Source organism: Bubalus bubalis, chromosome 21 (genome assembly GCF_019923935.1).
Source record: "Bubalus bubalis isolate 160015118507 breed Murrah chromosome 21, NDDB_SH_1, whole genome shotgun sequence".
Classification (NCBI taxonomy): Eukaryota; Metazoa; Chordata; class Mammalia; order Artiodactyla; family Bovidae; genus Bubalus; species Bubalus bubalis.
Window position 1 is genome coordinate 46,133,448 of NC_059177.1, and position 16,577 is coordinate 46,150,024.

Consider the following 16,577-nt stretch of genomic DNA (forward strand, 5'->3'; position numbering starts at 1 on the left):
ATCAGATCAGTCGCTCAGTCATGTCCGACTCTTTGCGACCCCATGAATCACAGCACGCCAGGCCTCCCTGTCCATCACCAACTCCTGGAGTTCACTCAGACTCACGTCCATCGAGTCAGTGATGCCATCCAGCCATCTCATCCTCCGCTGTCCCCTTCTCCTCCTGCCCCCAATCCCTCCCAGCATCAGAGTCTTTTCCAATGAGTCAACTCTTCGCATGAGGTGGCCAAAGTACTGGAGTTTCAGCTTTAGCATCATTCCTTCCTACTGACCTCTAATTTGTATTACCATTTTTGCTTTATATTTCCCATCCACTCACCCTCCTACCTACTCTTCCTATCGAGTGTTAACAGTGCCCATGGGTTAAGTGGCTTCAGTCATGTCTGACTCTTTGTGACCCTATGGACTGTAGCCCACCAGGCTCCTCTGTCCATGGGATTCTCCAGGCAAGAATACTGGAGTGGGTTGTCATGCCCTTCTCCAGGGGATCTTTCTGACCCAAGGATCGAACCCAAGTCTCTTATGTCTTCTGCAGGGAGGAAAAACCCATATGGTCTCCACTTTCACTGAAGTTGTAAGTTTTGAAAATACTTTTTATAGAACAAGGAAGGCAAAGAGATATAAAGGAAAAAAGAGAGGGAGGAGATGGGACTGCTTTTCTGTTACTATTTCCAACTTCACAGAAGTTACTGGTTGAAGATCCTCCTCATTTTTTTATACTATTTCTGTCCTAACTTTGTGACCAAGACGGGACACAGATTTGTTTTTCTCTCTGGTTAAGGGGACCACAGTAGAGCCCCAAAGAGTATCATCTTCTTTTCAAACTGCATCATTTCTGCACTTTCTCCCCCAAACATCTTGGTTCCCTGAACAGGATGCAGGTCATCTTGAGCTCTGTAGCCCAAATGCTAGTTGATAGAGGAACTTGTGTGTGTGTGTGTGTGTGTGTATTTAATTGGAGTGTAATTACGTTACAGTGTTGTGTTAGTTCCTGCCGTACAGCAATGTGAACCAGCTATGTGTATACATATATCCCCGAGCCTCCCTCCCACCCCTTCTATCCAACCACTCTAGACCACCAAGCTGAGCTCCCTGTGTTATACAATAGCTTCCCACTAGCTATCTGTTTTATACATGGTAGTGTATACATGTCAATGCTTAAAGAAAGGTACATTTATTTATTAATAAATGGATAAAATAAGCATTTTAAAAACATTAAATTATTTCCTCCTGATTTCTTGAGATATAATTAGTGCATGGCCCTGTATATGATGATTTAATATGTGGATATATTGCAAAATGATATCCACAGTAAGGTTAGTTAACACATTCATCACCTCACACAATTACTACTTTCTTTTCCTAGTGAGACATTTATGATTTACTCTGTGCAACTTTCAAGTATTTGATACCATAGCTATTAACTATAGTCACCATGCTCTAAATAAAATTCCCAGAACTCATTTATATTGTAACTAACTCTGCAGTCTTTGACAAGCTCTTCCCCATTCCCCACACACCTCTCTCCACAGCCCCTGGCAACACCATTCATGTTTATATAAGCTTTGTTTTTGTTTTGTTGTTTTCAGATTCCAGATATAAGTAAGATCATGTAGTACTTGTCTTACTCTCTCCAAATTGTTTTACTTATCATTATACTCTCAAGGTCCATCCATGTCACAAATGGCAGAATTTCCTTTCTTATGACTGTGTTACATATATTAATATATATATATCATGTATATATATCATGTAAGTATACTACTCATGTAAGTATACTTACTCATGTAAGTATACTACTCATATATACATGTAAGTATAGTACTTACATAATATATATATATACATGATATTTCCATTCATATATAGATGGACATGGGTTGTTACTATGTCTTGGCTATTGTGAATGATGCTGCGATGAACATGGTGATGCAGCTGTCTCTTCAAGATAATGATTTCATTTCCTTCAGAAAAATTCATTCCTTCAGAAGTGGGTATCTATTGCCAGATTACTGAATTACATGGTAGTGTACTTTTGATTTTTTGAAAATCATGCTGTTTTCCATTAGCGTAACTCCACTAATTTACATTCCAACCAACAATGCTCCTTTTATCCACACCTCTACCTCTGCCAACACTTGTTATCTATCTTTCTAATAATAACAATTCTAATAGATGTCTTACCATAAAACTTTTACCCCTGAAAGTCTCTCCCTCTTAACGTTATCTAAAATAAGCCCCCCTTTTATTATATGTCAGTCCCTATTGATTTTCTGCATAGTATTTGGTGCAATTACAGTTATTTTATTTTTCTGTTACTTAGCTATGTTCTGTTCCCTACACACATACACAGAAGTATAAGTTTCATGATGAAAATAACAATGTGTTTTGTTCACTATTGCTGAACTTCTAATCTAGCACCTGACCCATAGCAGATACCCCTAAATATTTGTCAGATAAATGAATTAATGTGGTTACTGCAGGCAATTAAAAGATATAAGCATAGGTTAAATGGGGATAATCCATCATGGCATATGGAGTAGGAATATGCCAAGAGAAATAGAGGGATTAAATGAGTACTGATGAACTAAACCTTGAGGATGCTGAGCACTGGCCCTTTGCCAGATACCATACATAGCAGGACTGCAATGGGAGGGCACCAGCATTATTCTCATTCAACAGATAAGCAAACTGAGGCCTAGAAAGGGTAGGAACATGTTCCAGGTCACATAGCAGTTAAGTGAAAGCTATTGGACCCTTTTAAGGTATGTGGGACTCCAAAGCTCATTTTCTTAACTGCAACACTGTGATATGAGAACACTAGCAAAGGACATGAACTGCCAGATCACAGAAGAGGAATACTCATGGCAACAAAACAAAAAACAGATCAAAATGTCCAACCCTACTTTTATGCATAAATACAAATATAAATTAAAATAAAAATAAGAGTTTTGAGGTGTTATTTTGGGGGGGTTTGCTATTAAATTGGAAATGATTTGTTAATGACAATAAAAATATTAGGAAATAGTCTTTCCACTGGTGGGAATATAAATTGTTATAGCTTCCTGAAAATAACTTGGCCATATGTTTCAAATATGTGAAATGCACATGACCTTTGACATGGCAATTCCATTTCTTGGAAATCATTTCTAGGAATTATTTTTTTACCACCAAGTTGAATTTTTTTTTTTTTTTTTTTGCTAAAATGTTCAGATAGAACCAATGTAACAATCCAAATTCCATGGCATCTAAACATTTAGCCACTGATGATTTCAGTAAGATAATGTTGTCCTTTCAATTTTAGAAAAAATGTAGATGCCTTATATTCCATGAAAGCATGATTTGCCTTCCTTTCTATCCACCAAATTAATTTGTCTTTTCAGAAGCTTTAATATGTTGGATATCATCTTTGTTTATCTCTCCATGTTGCCCAAGGACACCATCAGAGAGTGAAGCAAAGATTTTCCATAAAGGACATATGTTCATTAGAGAACATATTATTGGAAAACACTGTTCATACTAGAGAAAAATTATAATCTAAACGTGCCCACAGAAGGGGGTTGTAGTATGTTCACTCAGTGACTTTAATGAAGCCATTACAAATAATGGTAAAGTTGATCACTTACTGACTTGAAAAGACATCACTAAACAGACAAAATAGGTTCCAAAATGCCATGGACATAGCTTCTCGGCTTTATGGCTAAGATCCAGTGTAGTATCTGTTCTTATCAAAATGCCATGGACAGTCTTATCCAATCAAAAAAAAATTAAAAGTACACATACATAGAAAAAAATAATGGAAAGATGCATGCAAAAAGGATCTAATACCAGTGATACTTCTTTCCTATTAACTGCTTTTTTTTTTTTTTAACAAATTTTCTACAGTAAATATATAATACTTTTGTTAAAAAGAAAATATTTTTCAGTAAAAGATAATCAGAAATTTCCATTCATTTTCATTCAGCAGATATTTACATAGCATATACTATACATCAGGCTTTATAGGAGGCACTAGGGGTTCAATGTTAACACAAGACCTGACTTTATACAGATGACACTCAGGTAGGAAAATGCACAGTTGAGGGCTTACATGTTAGAGATGAAATGTTATGAAATAGGTCTCATAAGTATGTTCCACTGAATATTGGAAGCAGCACCATTCCACAGGTCATCAGAAACAGTCTGGGCCAATGGCTACTTGAAGGATCATCCAGAGCTGTTGAGAACAGGCAAGCCCTGATTTGTGTGAATATTTGCAGCCGAAAGCTTATTTCCATGGATATTCAACCATCGTTTCATTCGATGGTTCTCCCTTTTGGAAACTGTAAGTGCCTGAGTCACTGTAGCAGAGCCTCCCAGACATCATGCCCACCATCTACATTTCTTGTTCTAAGGGAACTAGAGAACAAAACCTAGAATCCCAAGAGGTGTTGGGAGGGTCCACCAAATTCTATGACTACTGAAGACTGCCCAGTAGGTATACCTGCCATTAAGAAACCAGACAAATGAATAAATAAGCCAATACAGCTGTGAAGCTGACCATGGTTAAAGCAGTATACTTCAATTTTCTTTAGATGTGGAAAACAGAGAAGAAATACTGGTGGGCTATTTGTCCATCTCCGTACTAGGGCAGAGAAGGAATGGACCCAGTGGCTTATAATAGTTACAACCCAAGCCTTGTATGCCCAGGCCTGAGGCCAGACTCCTGCCTCAGCAGATAATGAGTTTGGCAATGTCTGATGGTCTTTTCTGGATGCTAATCCCCATCACAGAACTTCTATAATGCATGATATAATTTAATACACCTGGCAGACTCACCACCAGTTCATTCTTTTGTTATGTAATAGCCCAAAGAGAAGTCGAGAGTGGTTAATGCTCTGACAACCAGCTATTATCCCCAATAACAGGCGATTTTCAAAGGATTATTGCCATCAGAAACCATTTTATAATAACTGGCAACTGGAAGCCAATGTAGCAAAGTAAGATGGTCTTTGAGAGCTGCCATTTATTTTACACAAATCTGCAAAGATGTTTCAAGCATCACCCAGATGAAATAACCGCAGTTGTGATGGGATTCACCAGCCATGATAAATCACCTCCCTAAAAAAGTTAGAGAATTGCTGCCATAGAGTTACTCTTTGGAATCTTTCTATTTTTCAAAGACTTCTCATCATTTCCCCTCACGGTCACCCTTTCACAGTATTCTGGCATCCTAACAGCCTGCTTCTGGGTAAGTTACAGGAGTCCTGGGAGCTATCCTATGAACGGAGTGCACTCTGAAGATGCTTTGCCCTTGTGTCAGGCCCTGGAGAAAAGATCAATCATGGGATTGGATCTGAGGGATTTCTTTTAGATATGCATGTCCTGACTTAATTGAATCTAACTTTAGGAAGATAATTTGGATCAGGTTATGACAAGAGAAGAATGACTTATTGTCTTCAGCATGTAGGAGTTTCAGTATCAGTTTATGGCAAAGTCAGACTTTATTCCACATAATGCAGTCCCATTTCCACAGGGGTCCTGCCTCATAGATTCCTCTCAGGGAGCAATTTTATTAGACAAGTGTCCTTTCTTAAAAGAAATGCCTATGAATGATATATCTCCTTAGGATGGTTACCAAACACACACTCACTCAAACTCAAAATCCAAATTCTGAAACACCCAAAAGGTGGTTTTGTTATGTCACTGATATGATAGAAATCATGGAATTCTTTGTACTTTACGCAGATGGCATAAATCCCAGTTGTTTGAACTTGAGAAACATGTTGAGTGATGAAATTAAATCGACATCATCTTCCTTTATCTTGACAGTTCAGATGGCTAGAAGCAATTGCCACTCTGGCTGTCGGGTTAGGATCATCAGTGTTAAAATTATTATACTGCCTTTAAGTTTATCTTTGATTAAAAATTAAATTTCACTTCTCTTTATCATTTTCCATACCCCAAAATCATGCATGTGTTCTCCAAGTTAAATCAAGATGGACTAAATATTTAATTCCCTGTTCTAATTAGCTACAACTGTTACCTGATTTCTCTCTGTAAATGAATGTGAAAGGACCCGGGAGGCCTAACGTTAACCTTCATCCACTCTCGTTTTAAGAGAGAAATTACGGGCTCTAATTAGATGCTTCAAATTGCAAAGAAATAGAATTTTCATAACCAGCTTATTAAAATCCTAGGGCCCCTTTGGGATAGGGCAAATTGCTTCTACTCTGATCTGCTTATCCTGGTACAGCACCATACAGAAGACTCATGTTGTCTGCAGTACACAGCTCATATTTCTCCCAAATTAATGAGTACTCAAATTATTCCAGCTGCCCTCTTGGCACAAGGAAAAACTGAAAATCTATAGCTGCCAAGTGACATGGATAACTCAGCTGCTAAATAAAATATGCTTAAGGGGACACAGCTGCTGGGGTGCCTATTTACATTAAAATTACTAAATCCATGAACAGAAAACAAATGTCCTGAGACAGCTAAACAGTGTTCAGCACTTGGATTAACTCTTGTATTGGACCAGGACCCTCAAGGTGCAAGGGTGCCACACAGTATGACAGAAACAGGAAGTTTTCACCAGATGATACTTTCCCACCAGGAAGAGTCCCTAAGCATTACAGTGGGAGAACCAGTGAGTCCCCACTTCTGGAAGTTCTAAAAAGTTTTACTTCCCTTGATGTTTTCATACCAGTCAGTTCAAGCTTTTATTCTTACTGAAATTAAACAGATCATACATTTGTTCAACTTTGACATTTCATAAATCTTCAGTAAGATTCTCTCTTCTATGCTCTGACCTCTTTATTATTTAATGGGTCAAACAAAACTCAGATGACCAAGACATGGAGGTCATAGGAAATGATGCCCCAACTGCCGCTATGAAAAGTATTTCAAACTGAAGTCCTCAGTCATTTGGGCAGTTTTAAGTAGGCCCCTGAATAACCAATTTAGAAAAAAAATGTGACATCATGGGAGAGCAATAAAAAATAAGAACAAAGAATGAGAGGAAGTGACCCGTGTATATATTCATCACTTGTTAACATGAAATTAATATGACCATCTATCACTGTCTCAAAATTCCAAACACTAAGAGATTTTATTCAAATGTCTCCAAAACCCCTGATCGTTGATATTATCAATGACCTAGTCCAGATCAAAACTGTTAACACAGTGTTCAAAGACTGAACCTCCATCCAGATCCATGTTTGAACCATACACAGCATTCAGTGTAATGAAACACCCCACAGAAAAATGTATCAGTTATGACCATGTTCTCTGGTTGGATTTAGACATCACCTGCCTTTGTAAGTGTATTTTTTGAAAAAGAATTACAAGCTATAGCCTGGGTTCTCTGGCTAATGACAAAAACACGTTCTGTTTACTGTCCTGAACATTCCACCTATGCACTTTGCATTGTCCAAATCATGTAAAATTACAGAATGATGTCATCAAATAGATCAGGCTCAGAGGAAACAGATGAAGATTCTATAAACACTTTTCACCCTTAAATACGTAGCCTAAACATAATACTTCCTCTCTATGTAAGAGAAAATGGCAACAAATGAGATTTGAAAAACAGAATGGGGACATTTGAACATTAACTGAAAAACACTTGAAGATGATTAAGGAAATATAGACCTAAATGAAGATAAGACAGAAAATGCTGCTTTCAGAAGGAAAAAGAAAGAGCCTTGACACTGAAAGAACCCAATACAAAGTCAGCTGCAATTACACAGCAATGTTTTGATCCATGCCATTGCCACATAGACTTTTGCTTATACTAAAATGTTTGCCTATATACATGAGTGTCTCCACAGAAGACATCACCTGCCTTTATAGTTCTGCCTCATCTATAATCTAAGGACTTGGCCATTTTTACAGTCACAGAGTTCTGGATCTTGCACCAAAAAATTTGGAGATGTGGGTTTTGCAGTTATTTCCTTAGGATACAAGTCACACTCCCCATCAAAAGACAGGATTTTCTAAAATCCTTCATTGTTACTCTCAGCGTGACACTTCTGATTCTTCTAGGGCCACTATGAGCCCTGGACAAGTTCTAGATGAAATGCAAAGTCAGCACACACAGTGTGACCCTGAAGAAAGAGCAGAGGAGTCATGTCTGTGACATAAAAAAGCATATTTACATTTCTATCTTGCCTTTGACAACTTACAGCATAAACACAAAAGCAGTCCTCAATAACTTTGGGGGTTACATAGAGTCTTAATAAATGGATCTGATATATGCGGTCAGGCAAACTTGCTAAATTAGAAAGACAAAATCAAGTGTCATTTATCCACACTGATAACAGGAAGAAAACAATGGATAGTATTAATGTCAGAAATTCTATGTGTCCATTTCAAAAAGCAGTATGACTTGACAAAAGGTGTATCTTTCCTAATTATATAAGAGCCAGTCTAGGAATGTGAAAACAAAGTATGTATACCCAGGTGTATGTATGTCTATATATGCAGTCATATAGATGTATAGCTACATAAAACCACAGGACAGATTTACGTGCACTCACTAATTTGACTCTTCAGATTCTTTACTTTTTTGCTGATTTGACTCTTAGGATAATTGCCAACTTAGTTCTATATGATAGATCAAATGCACTGATAGTGTTTAAAGCAGAGTTCCCTATCTTTTGATATAATGACACTGTTATTTGATCTCTTGACAGTTTCAACTTAGAAAATCAAACCAAAAGATGTGTTTAAATAGAACTTATATTAACTTTATTTCAGTAATGCAGCAATGCTTGTTAAAAAGTGTGACAGTGCATAGCTAAGAGTCAGACTCACTGTGCTAAGTTATATATACTGTTTCAATCTGATATATTCCTTGGAGGAAACAAAACACTCCAAAATAACCATAGCTATTATACACTCTTTCATATCTACATGTTCCTGCTAGCCTTTGAAAATAGTCAGTAACCACGGGAAGCAGAAATAAGGTCAACAAGATGTCCACAGAAACTAGTCTAACACAGTGTTCTACAAATGTGTTCCATGATGGTGCTCCTAGTGTGGATTTCACAGGACATTTCAAATTTCAATCCCCCCAAAGGACGTTGTTCATTACTTACTCTCAACATCTAGAATAGCAAACCTGAATGCATAAGTGTGAAAGATGCTGGTCTACACATTTTTTTTAACATTTGTTTTTTGTTAATTTGGCTGTGCCAATCTTTAGTTGCAGCACACGAACTGAGTTGTGGCATGTGGGATCTAGTTCCCTGATCAGGGATCGAACCCAGGCCCACCACATTGACAGCAGGGAGTCTTAGCCACCGGACCATCAGGGAAGTCCTGGTCTGTGTTTAATATGCTAAGACTATGAAGCAAATTTGTTTTCAAGTGAAAAATGGGGCTTTTAAAGCTTTCCTAAGCTGCCTACACACAGTTAAAAAAAAATAAAGCTTCTATGAAGCTTCTATTAATTTTAAAGACGCAGAGCACCTTTAAGATTAGCATTCATAGAACTTCATATTTTAGGAAGAAGTAATTCAGGACTGTATTGAGATAAAGGTAATATTCCTACCAATAAAATATGAATTGAAGGAGCAGGTGTCTCTATGCTGATCATTTCATCAAGAAAGCTGCATCTGTACACTCACGACTACTTTGTAACTCTGTACATAATCAAATACCAATAGTAGATTGAGTACAGCTTCATGAATGAAAGAACTTTTACAACTTTTAAATTAAAAAGAAAGTGTTAACTGGGGAAATTCTATTTCTAGAAATATCTATTTCTATGATAAACTAGCTACTGTAAGATGAATCCTAACCCTGAGAACATCTACTAAGATAGGCTAAATTACAAACAAACATTTGGAGACATCAGAGAAAAACAGGTGGAAACAAGGACTTGAATGTACTAGATCCTAGAGTGAAGAGAACTACATGGAGCAAAGTTCTATATTCACTGCCATTTCTTTCATCATGGTATTTCCCAATTCAGGGAGCAGGGCATGTAAGCCAAACAGAAAAGAGAAACCCAGAGTTAGGGGCAGCCTCACCAAGCAAAACTGTGTTCCGGTCTAGTGGCTAGGATTCAGCGCTTTCACCACCGTGTCCCAGATTCATTTCCAGATCAGGGAAGTCTCTCTTTTTGAGCTTCCCTGGTGGCTCAGATGGTAAAGAATGTGCCTGTAATGCAGGAGACCCAGGTTTGATCACTGGGTCTGGAAGATACCCTGAAGGAGGGCATGACAACCCACTCAAGTATTCTTGCCTGGAGAATCCCATGGACAGAGAAGCCTGGCAGACTACAGTCCATGGAGTCACAAAGAGTTGGATACGACTGAGTGACTAACACTTCGAGCTGCCCTGGCAGCTCAGTGGTAAAGACTCCGCCTGCAATGCAGGAGACCCCGGTTCAATTTCTGAGTCAGGAAGATCCCCTGGAGAAGGGATAAGCTATTCCAATATTCTTGGGCTTCCCTAGTGGCTCAGACGGAGAAGGCAATGGCAACTCACTGCAGTACTCTTGCCTGGAAAATCCTATGGATGGAGAAAACTGGTAGGCTGCAGGGGAGCCTGGTAGGCTGCATTCCAAGGGGTCGCTAAGAGTCAGACAGGACTGAGCGACTTCCCTTTCACTTTTCACTTTCATGCACTGGAGAAGGAAACGGCAACCCACTCCAGTGTTCTTGCCTGGAGAATCCCAGGGACGGGGAGCCTGGTGGGCTGCCGTCTATGGGGTCGCAGAGAGTCGGACACGACTGAAGCGACTTAGCCGCAGCAGCAGCAGCAGTGGCTCAGATAGTAAAAAACCTGCCTGCAATGCAGAAAACCCAGGTTCAATCCCTAGGTTGGGAAGATTCCCTGGAGAGGAAAATGGCTACCCACTTCAGGATTCTTGCCTGGAGAATTCCATGGACACAGGAGTCTGAGGGCTACAGTCCATGGGGTCACAAAGAGTCGGACATGACTGAGCGATTAACACTACAAAGAAAGTCATAACATAAGGGAAAAAACCCCAAAGAAAAGGAGACCCTAGAGAAGTAATTACATATTCAGCAGGAAATTTCTCCTGAATTAAAGCACTTGCTGGAGCAGGAAATGGCAACTCACTATAATATTCTTGGTCTGGAAATCCCATGGACAGAGGAGTTTGGTGGGCTACAGTCCATGGGATTGCAAAGAGTAGGACACTATGGAATGACTGAGCATAACAAAGCATCTGCTAATTCCTAAACTGTGCATGTGTTAGATAAGACTCCATGAAACTAAGCAAAAAAGAGCTGAAAAGAGATTGAAACATTAAGTAGAGAATTTTGAAGCTGCAAAATGCTAGGAAATAAAAAATTGAAGTTAAGGGTTCAGCAGGAGGTAGAAAGCACAGACTTGCAGATAAAACCTCTGAAAAAGCTATTTCTCCAAAGTAAAGACAAATCATAAATAAACAAGTTGTAATTGGTTGAAGGCACTCAGCCTGCATTCTATCTGCCTGCCAAATAATTTATTCCGCCCAAAAGGAAGAGTCTTCAAAGCCTCAAAAACTTTTCATATACACTATCAGGCAAACAATCAAAAATGGCTAGGCAATTCAAGAAACAGAATCAAATAACTAAAAATGGAGGGAAAAATAGACTTATAGGTGATCTAGATACTATAGTTATCAGGCATGGACTCAAAAATACCAATGACTAATAGCAAACATCGGGCTTCCCAGGTGGCTCAGTGGTAAAGAATCTGCCTGTAATGCCACAGACATGGGTTTGATCCTCGGGTTGGGAAGATTTTCTGGAGAAGGAAATGGCAACCCATCCCAGTATTCTTGCCTGGGAAATTCAATGGACACAGGAGCCTGGCAGGCTACAATCCATGGGGTCATAAAGAGTCAGACACAACTTAGTGACTAAAAAACAAAAATATTAAATATTAAATAAATGAAAAGATGAAGCATTAAAAAGAATCAAATGGAATCCCTAGAACTGAAAACAGTGGCTGAAATTAAGAATGCAACATATGGGATTAATAGAAGACAGACACTGTACAAGAAACGATTAAAGAACTGGAAAATAAATAAACAGAAAATACCCAGACTGAACTACAGAGAAGAAGATGATGAAAAATAAAGAAAAAGTAAAAAATAGATATATGATCTGGTCAAAAGGTCTGATATAATTGGGATGTCAAATAAATTAAGAGAAGGAATGGGGCACTGACAATATTTGAAAAGAAAATAAGACAAACGTTTTATAAAACTGATGATACACATCCAGCCACAGATTCAAGAATATATGTGCACAGCAAGTGGAACGAATACAAAATAAAAACATGCTTAAGGACATATCATAATGAAAACTGTAAAAACTAAAGATAAATATCTTTAAGTCAGATAAAGGAAAAAAAAAGACACTACTCTCTAAGGAACAATAATTAAACTGACCACTGTCTTTTCAATAGAAATAAAGGGCAGAGACAACAGGACACATCTTTAAAGGGCTGAAAGAACCTAAGTATCAAACTGGAATTTCAATGTTGAGGAGAAGTATCCTTTAAAATGACAATAAAATCAAAACAAGGGAGGAGGCTTCAGGATGGGGAACACATGTATACCTGTGGCGGATTCATTTTGATATTTGGCAAAACTAATACAATTATGTAAAGTTTAAAAAATAAAATGAAATAATATGTGGTACATATACACAATGGAGTATTATTCAGCCATTAAAAAGAATACATTTGAATCAGTTCTAATGAGGTGGATGAAACTGGAGCCTATTATACAGAGTGAAGTAAGCAAGAAAGAAAAATACCAATACAGTATACTAACGCATATATATGGAATTTAGAAAGATGGTAACAATAACCCTGTGTACGAGACAGCAAAAGAGACACTGATGTATAGAACAGTCTTATGGACTCTGTGGGAGAGGGAGAGGGTGGGAAGATTTGGGAGAATGGCATTGAAACATGTAAAATATCATGTATGAAATGAGTTGCCAGTCCAGGTTCGATGCACGATACTGGATGCTTGGGGCGGGTGCACTGGGACGACCCAGAGGGATGGAATGGGAAGGGAGGAGGGAGGAGGGTTCAGGATGGGGAACACATGTATACCTGTGGCAGATTATGTAAAGTATAAAAATAAAATAAAATTTAAAATCTTCAAAAAAAAAAAAAATTCAAAACACTTTCAGAAAATTTGTTATTAGCAGAATTCAAAGAAATACTTTAGGCAAAAGGAAAATTATCCCAATAGAAAGCATGATAATTCAGGAAGGAATTATATTAATAATAGAAGAAGAAAAACTGTATGAGTAAATCAAAGTAAATACTATCTGATTAACATTACAATAATCATGGTTTGGGGTTAAAATAACATGAAGGACATGAGAGGTTAAATGGAGCTAAACTGTTTGAAGGCATGTGCATTATATGAAACAGGAAAGAAGTAATAATTTAAGGTAGATTATAATAAATTAAGGAAAAGTGTCTTAATCTCTAGGGTAACAACTCCAATATATAATACAATAATTTACTACTAGCAAGCTAATACAGAAGAAAATTGGGTAATGAAACATTTTTGCCGTTTTTTTTTTTTTTTTTTCAGATTAATCAACTAAAGGGAAAAAAAAAAAAACAACAAAGAATAGGTGGGGCAAAGAGCATCATGATAGGTGAGCTCAAATATATTAATAATTACATTGAATACTGACTATATTTTAGTACCTTTTGCCTTATCTCTTTACTTTCAAATCTTGTAAGCACACTGTAATTATAAATAATACTATATGTCTTTAATAGATATAACAATAAAAAGGTTAATTCAACAGGAAAAATGCCAACCTGAAATATGTATACCAAAAATAGGAAAGACCTAACAATATATAAAAACTGACTAAATTAAAAGGAGAAAAAGAGAAATACAACATCACAGCGGGGCATTTTGACACAACTCCCTGTAACTGATAAAATAAGGAAACAAAATAAGAAGTAGAGACCAAGAGTATCTGAAAATTACTATTAGTCAATTTGATCTAATTGACATGTAGAACACTGTATCCACCAAGTGCAGAATGCATTTTGTTTACAAGTACTCAAGGATTACTGACAAAAACACATCATATGCTTGTCTACAAAATAATTCTAGATGAACTTGAAAGAATAGAAATCATAGAGAAGTAATTCAATATCTCAGTGGGATAGGCTAAAAATCATAAAATATTAACTAGAAAATTTGGAATCCAAATTACCTCAAGATTAAATATACTTTAAATATTCCCTGGGACAAAGAAGAGCTACAATAAAAAATTAGACAATTTTTTAATTAATAATAATTAAAATATGATATTTAAAAGCATGCAGGACATTACTAAAGCAACTAAAAGTAAATTGATAATCCTAAATGAATTTAACAAAAAAATAGGAAAGTTAAAAAATCAGTGATCTAATGTTGCACTTTAACAACCTATAAAAATGTCAAATATAACCCAAAGAAAGGAAGGAAATATAAAATAATAGAAATCAAAGACACAGAAAATGGATGCACCATGCCAAAAATTACTTCCTGAAAATTCAATAAAACTAAATCCTTAGCAAGATAGATTAGGGAGAAAATTAGTGAAAATTACCAGTTCATCATATTAGGAACAGAAATTGGAAAGGTCTGTAGATCTATTATATATTTTTAAAATAAAGGGACTTTATAAACAATTTTAAGCTAAAAAGAGAATCTTAGAGATATGGACACATCCCTTGAAAAGCACAACTTACTAAAGCCGATCTACAAAGAAATTTTAAAATATAAATAAGACTCACATACATTAAAGTCACTGAATATATAACAACTACAACAACAGAAAGCTATCTTCAAATTAAACTACAATTCCTTGTGGCCTCAATGGTGAATTCTTACATACAATTAAGGAAGAGATAACAATCTTAGATAAATCCTTCCAGAGAACAGAATAATAAAAAAATACTGCCCAACTCAATTTGAGGCCAGCATACTCTTATCATAAAGCTAAAAAAGGCATTACAAAAAAAGAAACGGCATTACAAAAAAAAAAAGAAGTATCTTTCCTGAACAAAGACTCAAAGATCCTAAAATCATAGCAAATCAAATTCAGTGAAATGTAAACACTTAGCATATTATGACAAAGTTGTTTTTATGCAATGAAAGCAAGTTTAGTTTAACAGCTGAAAACTGAACAATGTAATTCACAGCACCAAAAAAACTAAAGAAGAAAAAAATATGATCACTTCAATAGATGCAAAATAAGCACTTGATAAAATTCAACAACCATTCAGCCAAGTTCTTACCAAGCCACAAACAGAATATCACTTCCTTAACCTTAAAGAGAATATGTATAAAAATCACCATCAACATAACACTTAATGGTAAAATCATTAAAAGTGTTTATCCTAAGATCATAGAAAACCACATCGACTAATCCTTATCCTTCAATTATACTGGTGGTCCTAGCCTGGTAATAAAAGAAAAGTATACAGATTATAAGGGAAGAAATAAAACAAGTCATTATTTAAACAAAAGTGATTTTGCACACAGAAAATAAAAAAGGATATACAGATTATTAACAATTAGAGTTTATTAATAGGTGAACTGAGTTAAGTCACTGGAGACAAGGTCAATATAAAAACTATTTTGCTTTCATATATTAGCAAACAAAAATTAACACTATATTCTAAACGATTATCAATTTATAATTGCAGCAAATCCCTCAAATACCTGTTGGTAAATTTTAAAAAGATATGTGTAGGACTCTCAACAAAAAAGACAAATCTATTAAGGAAAGAAAATTGAGTGAAAGGAAGGAGCCAGTACATGGATTGGAAGACTTAATATTTAAAGATGTGTCAGTTCTCCTTTGGTTGATTTTTATACTCAAGTCCAAAGTTCAAGCAAATTAGTTTTAGAAATCAACAGACTGATTCCAAAAGCTTTACAGAAATCTAAACAACAAGAGAAAAGGCAATTTTGAAGAATCAAAATAATATTAGAGGACTCACATTATCAAATAACAATACTTATAAAGCTCAAGTAATTAAAACAGAGTAGAACTGATGTACGTTTAACTACGAGGAGATCCAACCAGTCCATTCTAAAGGAGATCAGCCCTGGGTGTTCTTTGGAAGGAATGATGCTAAAAGCTGAAACTTCAATACCTTGGCCACTTCATGCAAAGAGTTGACTCATTGGAAAAGACTCTGATGCTGGGAGGGATTGGGGGCAGGAGAAGGGGACGACAGAGGATGAGATGGCTGGATGGCATCACCAACTCAATGGACATGAGTTTGAGTGAACTCCAGGAAATGGTGATGGACAGGGAGGCCTGGTGTGCTGCGATTCATGGGGTCGCAAAGAGTCGGACACAACTGAGCGACTGAACTGAACTGAAGTTTAGATAAACAGATCAAGAGCATAAAATAAAAATATCTTTCTTTTTAAAAAGTGCTATTACAACACAATGAGGAAAACTGTGATTTTATAAATGTTGCTGGATCAACTGACTATATATATGGGGAAAGAATAAATTTAATCAAATGCTAGATGAACCTTAACAAAGTGTAATAATGAAAGATAATAATAAGGCTTCTAGAAGAGA

At 36.5% G+C, this 16,577-nt stretch overlaps 1 protein-coding gene and 1 pseudogene across 3 annotated transcripts in view; one reads left to right on the forward strand and one right to left on the reverse strand.

Annotated features, from left to right (window-relative positions):
* Positions 1 to 16,577, reverse strand: part of CACNA2D3 (calcium voltage-gated channel auxiliary subunit alpha2delta 3) — a 909,107-nt gene that overhangs the window by 309,202 nt on the left and 583,328 nt on the right. The window lies entirely within an intron of this gene.
* Positions 3,681 to 3,782, forward strand: LOC112581286 (annotated as a pseudogene).